Raw genomic sequence first — 7350 nt, forward strand, 5'->3', positions numbered from 1 at the left:
AATTGATTTTACGCCTTTCAAGCTCTTTTGGAATAGTAGTAAAAGGCATGGTGAGACATGCCATGGCCTCTAAAAACTACCCCCCACCTCAATGGTCTTCTAGCATCAGCAATTTGAATGGTTTCTGTCATACGTTTAACCAGATCCAACAGATGCAAATCCTTGATTATCTCTCCTTTGAAAATTAATTCAGCATTTGAAGTCCATGAAGTCAAATATTTAGACCTGTGCATTCTATTAAGAATATGTTCAACATTCTTCCTACTCCTCGCAGGTACATTATCCAAAATGTCATCAACAAGGTTAACATTTTGGTCAACAGTTTGCTTAGGCTCAGTCATGTTTACTACATCAGACCCATTCTCAGACCCGGGTAGACTTAAAGTCAGTGTATTTGTGTCAAGCTCTCCCTGTCTCAAAACAGTCAAACATCTTAATAAAATGGCAGAGTATCTTTTAGCTTTCTCATGTAAATCCATATGTGATAACCTTTCTCAACAGCCTTAACCAGCTCAGTAGAAACCAAGGTACCAGTTAAAGCTCTTTCTGAATCAGTATGTGAACAGTCAGTTACCTGGTTTTCAGACTCTGCACATAATCTACACTAAGGGAAAGAACAGTTTACCGCCGACCCTGTGCGGTAAAACAGGGTGATAAAGGCCTTTCGGTGGACACTCCGTAGTCTTAACAATACCAAAGTAGGTGTCTAGCGGTTTGAAATCTCGAAAGATTATGTCTGGATGCCCAATCGGATAAGGCTTTGTCTTGTTGCAGAATGGGTAAAGACTACAAACGTTGTTATACTGAATAGACTCACCTTCTTGAGCCGTAAACTTGGTCCGACTGCCAAAAAGAGCACCCCGAGGGTCAAGACGCTCTGGAGCATCAATGGTCTTCAAGAAAGCTTTGACATCTGCAGATGTGTTTTTAAGCTGATTCCAATCACACTCCCATATGTCTTGACCATGTACATTGTGTTGTTTTTTTTAAAGCCTCAAGCTTTGTCAGCCATTGTTGGTGCATCAACCCATACTGAAGATTTGTCACCGGGACTGTGTACACACCATCGCGTTCAGCGTATCCATCAACATAGTAGGCACCGATTTTCATTTCACCCCGGTTCAGGGCGTGCTGTATTGATATATTCTCATCAGAGGCCACATATTCACGCCATTGGATTGAGCTGTTTGAGAATGTCTTATTACAACGATTGTAGTTGTCTGAGGGGACCAATGCAAGTGTGTCCCTGGTGAGGAATCTGTTGCAAAAGACTTTCATGCAAGCCGAAGCAATCGTAATTGACCGGAATGGGTCAACACCACCACACTCCAGGAACTTGAGACTGTAGCGCATACAACCCTCTCTTACGATGACCACATCATTCACGCAGTTGTTAGCAAGGTACTGCATCAAGATGTAACCATCGAAACCTTTAGAGTAGTCAGCTATCAATGTGCAGTCAGTATATTTTGGTTGCCTAAACTTTTGGAAAAAAGCAGTGACACAACCATCTCCGTCCGAACATCACATCTCGTTATCAAAGCTTATTGCGCACACAAAATTTGCAGTGTGTATACCATTCACATGATTGGAAATTATCTCAAAATCATGAAACATATATTGCTCACTGGGGTCCTCGGGCTTAGAGGGTTTTATGAAACACTGATGATTAATTTCAACCACCAGATCCACGTTAAAATAGGGACACATGTTAGCCGTGCACTTGTGCACTTTATTGTTGGTAATACTAACGTTGTGATGACGGTCGCAATTGATACAGTATTTCTTCTGGTCAAACCCAATGACCCACACCTTTGTGGTGCTTCAAGTGTTTATCCTGTCTATAAACAAAGTCAGAATAACATATCCGCTTACAGTTCGGGCACTGCTTTGTGTTACAGGGTTTGGTATGGCAATTTTCATGAAGACAAACACTACAGCTATGTTTACAGCCATGATAAACACTACGTGTTAAAATCTGTATAACACCACTCTCTAACATATGACACACCCTGTATGTCATATGTTCAAACCGAACAATATCTGTGAATGTCACACAATCATCTAACTCTAAACTAGCTCACAACCACTAAACAGGGCCTCAGCATATGTGTACTGTGGGTTCAACATACCCATCAAACAAACGGAAAAACATGTAGAATCATTATTCAACACCACATATAAATGCCTACTTTTTTATTGATAATCTATCAATAGTGTTTAAGCTTTACACTGTGGGGCACCACCCTCACGGTTGTTGACAATTTGTTCCACCAGCTCTAGTGATTCATCAATCATAACCGCGGCATAACTCTGCATACCACATTCCAGTAAATTACCAAACATGCGTTCATTATATTAATCTGCTCTCATGGTCACATGTACGGGGGATATCAGAGATTCCCCAATCAACTCAATTTGCAGACGATCACTAGGCCCGTGTACAAAGTCTGAAGCTCTAAAACTCAAAGCATCCAAGCCAGCCATAATGAGTGCATAGAATGTGACAAAATCCCCAACTTCACCCGTATTTTGGAAACGTATCAACTGTCATAATTCAACGTTGTCAAACGCATTACGTTGTATAACTCTAACATTGCCATCATTGCAATGAGTTTGCATCAGAGAGCTTGGAGGAGAGTCAACTAGATTATGTGAAAAATGGGGGCTACTAAACTTGGTTAACAAACCTTGCATCTGAGGATTAATGTGTGTATCGCTGTGTAACAAAGTAATGGCCGTTTCAATTGTATTTTTGGGTGTGTGAAACTGGCTGATGTCTTCAACCTATCGCTACCTCAGTCAGTGGTCCCCACCTGCTTCAAACAGTTCCTGTGCCTAAAAAGCTAAATGTCTTCTGCATTAATGACTACCGCCCTGTAGCACTAACACCTATCATCATGAAGTGTTTTGAGCGGCTAGTTAAAACACAGATCACAGACTCCATGCCTGCAACTCTTGACCCGCTACAGTTTGCCTACAGACAAAACAGCTCCACAGAGGATGCAATCGCTCTGACCTTCCACTCTTCACTCTTCAACAACATTGTGCTCCACAAGCTGGCAGTTAAGCTCAGGGATCTGGGTGTTGACCCCTCTATGTGCAGATGGATCCTGAACTTCCTAACGGGCAGATCCCAGGTGGTGCGGGTGGGCAACACCACCTCCTCCTCACTGACTCTCAGTACTGGTTCCCCCCAGGGCGGTGTGTTGAGCCTGCTCCTGTACTCTCTCTTCACCCACGACTCACGTCGCCAACACCATTGTTAAGTTTGAAGACGACACCGCCATCATAGGCCTGATATCTGACAACGACGAGTCAGCCTATATAGATGAAGTAAGGTCACTGACTTTGTGGTGTCAGGATAACAACCTCCAGCTCAATATCAGCAAAATTCAGGAGATGATTGTTGATCACAGGAAGCAGCGGCAGGGAGACCACGCCCCCATACACATCAATGGGTCTGCAGTTGAGAGAGTTCACAACATCAGGTTCCTCGGGGTCAACATCAGTGATGACTTGATCTGGTCTCATCACTCTAACATCTTGGTGAAGGAGGCCAGGAAACGGCTCTTCTTCCTACGCCGATTAAGGAGATTTGGCATGGATTCCAGGATACTCTCCAACTTCTACAGATGCACTATCAAGGGTGTCCTGACCGGCTGTGTCACCACCTGGTATGGCAGCTGCACCGCCCTCCACCGCAAAGCACTTCAGAGGGTGATTAAAACAGCAGAGCGCATCACAAGATCTGACCTGCCATTCCTGCAAGATCTCTACACAGAGAGGTGTAGGAGGAGGAGCAAATGGATCATTACAGATCCCAGCCACCCATGCCACGGACTGTTTACCAAGCTGCCGTCAGGCAGAAGGTACAGGAGTATTCAGTCCAAAACAAATAGGCTACGGGACAGCTTTCCACAGGCTGTAAGGCTTCTCAGCTCGGGAACCCATCTTCCCTTCCATCCATAGTCCCATGCACACCTGTCACTTTATATCATGCACACCTGTCACTTTTACATTGCACTATGGTTGTATAGTTGTATTATTCATTGATGTTTTTGTATAGTTGTATCACTGATTGAGTGTGTTATCTTATTTTTTTAAATTATAATTACTGTTACTTTTTAACTGCACTGTCGGGAGTAGGAAAACCAAGCATTTCATTGCCGTAACTTATTGCAAATGACAAATAAATCTTTTGAACGTGAACTTTGAACCCTGGCGTCCTTTTGTTAAACACCAAACAACTTGCCGCCAAAATAACACTTATTTATTCCCTGGGAATTTAACATTCTGGAACCCTAAGACCCATTTGATAAACATCAAACATATCACATCTGTTATAACACTTGTCCAGGGTGTTTATCAATCGTAAAACATCAAACATGGACACATCAATGTAATCATAAATTACATGCATACATCACTCCAGAAGTCCCACCCAGCAAACCGGATGTCCTGCCCACCTGTCAAATCAATCTGGAAGCCGTGTCCACCAAAGTGACAGAATATACCCTACATTTACTACTCAAGGGTTCAGCATAGGGGGATTAAGGCATGACCCTAGGTTCTGTAGTCATACCAGATATAAACATTTGTAACATAAATCATTCTGATAAAAGAACATGACCGGACACACAGAGTATAGGCTAGAAAAGGACAATTGAGGGCATAATTATGAATTGCTATACTGAATACTGAAGAATCATGTAAATAAAGTCCCCCTTTGTGTCCAAAAGGACAAACATGGTAAGCATTCACAGTAAAGTAAGATTATCTAGAGGAAAGACAGTTACATGTAGACAGAAACAAAAGCAATGACAACTTAAAGAAAACAATAAAAAGCATAAAGCAGGAAAAGTGAGTTCAAAATAAGAGTTGACCACTTATCTTAATGTTGTAATGGGGCTATAAGTTTTTTTAATTTGGCATTCATTAAGCATTGCGTATGTTCCTTAGTTCCATACTAATACATGACAAAAACTTTTATGGGATCTATACACCACACGTCGCAGTCAGGCAGAAACCTTCTATGTCCAAAACTGTTATTTTTCAGGAAAAAAAACCAAAACAATGTTTTTTTAATAATTGAAAACTACACCATCAAAGTTGGTATTGTGTCTTTATATATGGTCAGATACTTGCATGTGTCATTATATCATTAATATTTTAACCAAAATCAAGCTCAAATGGAGTTAGGTTTTTGAAAAACAAATGGCGAGATACGTGTTATGTCCTTCATTGATTAGAACAGCCACATCTGAGGTATTTAAGTGCATATCATAAAGTTATTATCAACTTACAGGTTACAAAGCTGATTGTAGCAATGTGTGCTCTCAGTTTTTCTTGTCATTGAATACATTTGGCAAAAATCTTGTTATAAAGAAATAGGCTAGTATAATACTTGTTTGTTAGCCTAAATTGCTTGCTATGCAATAAAACATATGGCCACAATATGTGGTTTTCTGTTCTAGCTAACATAACATAGGAAATACTTTCACACAGTTTCATCATGGTAATGTCTGTAGCTGGCAGCAAAACAATTACAATCTATATTGATTTGGATAACTTTCATTGAGGTGACATTATAAAATGTTCTGTAAGTGAATTGACGAGGTCCTGAGCTACGTAAAGGGTATTTCCAATGCTGTAGGCTAACTTAAGACCTCTATAGTTTGCTGATACAGTATATTTTGTTGCTTAGAATTAACCAAGGAGTTTGTATGGTTAATTTGGTTTCTATTAGAAATTGCAACAATTGCAATTTTCTTGATCCCGATTAGTATGAGCAGTATGAGCTGCCGATTCCAATCTTGGCCTATTCTGATTTTCTATAAGAACTATAATTGACAGCAGACACAAACTTTTCTGTAACTTTTCTTTCATGTAAAATTAAAAGAGTGGATTATAAAAAAGTATTTAGTAATCGGATCTCCCTTCTTCTGGACAGCAAATACGTTGACTTCAAATCCAAACAAACAGAAAGTTAACTAGTATGAAAATATCATTATTACACTCACTGATAACTGTGTGGCAGCTGTGTTTCGCTGGAATCTTTTCCCTTTTGGGCCACAAAAGTTTGATCGCAAATCATCCTCTGTTGGAGAACCAAAGTTTGATCCCAAGTCACCCTTCACCATTTCAAAGCAAACAAATATACAAATTGAACGAATAGCTGCCCCTTTCTAAATATAATCACAACAAATTCCTACAGAGAGCACTCAAAGTACATAGAGCAGTGAGGCTTTTTTGGGATGCACAAGAGTACACTTTATTTCCATTAATAAACATTCTGTTTTCCACAATATTAAAGAAAAATGTAATGGCCGGGGTAGAAGTTGCGTTTGAAAACTATACGGAATTGGTTTGAGTATCAGCAGGCCCTTAGGTCTTGTAGAGATTTTGATCTTTAATATATTTCCTTCCTCGAGAACCAATGTGTGGTTTAAGTATTCCCTTAATTCTTTTGAGCAGTGTATATTAAAGATCTAAATCTTTACTATAAATTGTGTAACAACAGTCAATGGAAACCAAAATCACCAACCAACTGATTGATGGCTGGATTCAAACTCACACTGGAAATCAAAGTAAACAATTGAAATCACAGTGTGTCCCAACTTGCAACTCATAATGTGATTCAGTAATGTGTACAGAATGACCCCCACATGCCTGTATTCACATCTGATGACATCTGGGCATGCATCTGATGGGGGATCTCCTCTCAGACCTGGATCAGGGCATCAGTGAGCTCCTGGACAGTCTGTGGCGCTACATGGCGTCATCGGATGCACCGATACATAACGTCCCAGAGGTTTTCATTTGGATTCAGGTCTGGGGAACGTGAGGGCAAGTCAATGGCATCAATGCCTTCTTCATCCAGGAACTGCCTACACACTCTGGTCACATCAGGCTGGGCATTTTCCTGCACCAGGAGGAACCCAGGGCCCACTGCACCAGCATAAATGATGGGCCTGAGGATTTCATCCCGGTACCTAAGAGGAGTCAGGATACCGTTGGCTAGCACGTGTAGGTCTGTGCGACCCTCCACGGATATGCCTCCCCAGACCATCACTGACCCACCGCCAAACTGGTCATGCTGGATGATGCTGCAGGCAACATAATGTTCACCAAGGAGTCTCCAGACTCTTTTACATCTGTCACATGTTCTCAGTGTAAACCAGCTCTCATCTGTGTAGAGAATGGGGCACAAATTGGGGACCTGTCAATTCTGGTCTCTGTCGAAGCTGTACGGTGCTGGGCTGTGAGCACAGGTCTCACTAGAGGACTTCAGGCACTCATGCCACCCTCATAGAGTCCATTTCTGACAGTTTCGTTAGGAACATGCAC

At 41.4% G+C, this 7350-nt stretch overlaps 1 protein-coding gene across 1 annotated transcript in view; it reads right to left on the minus strand.

Annotated features, from left to right (window-relative positions):
* LOC105028469 (E3 ubiquitin/ISG15 ligase TRIM25-like) overlaps positions 1-7350 on the minus strand; it is a 61547-nt gene that overhangs the window by 16459 nt on the left and 37738 nt on the right. The gene's annotated exons all lie outside the window — the stretch shown is intronic.

The sequence above is a fragment of the Esox lucius genome, chromosome 5, assembly GCF_011004845.1.
Source record: "Esox lucius isolate fEsoLuc1 chromosome 5, fEsoLuc1.pri, whole genome shotgun sequence".
Taxonomy (NCBI): domain Eukaryota; kingdom Metazoa; phylum Chordata; class Actinopteri; order Esociformes; family Esocidae; genus Esox; species Esox lucius.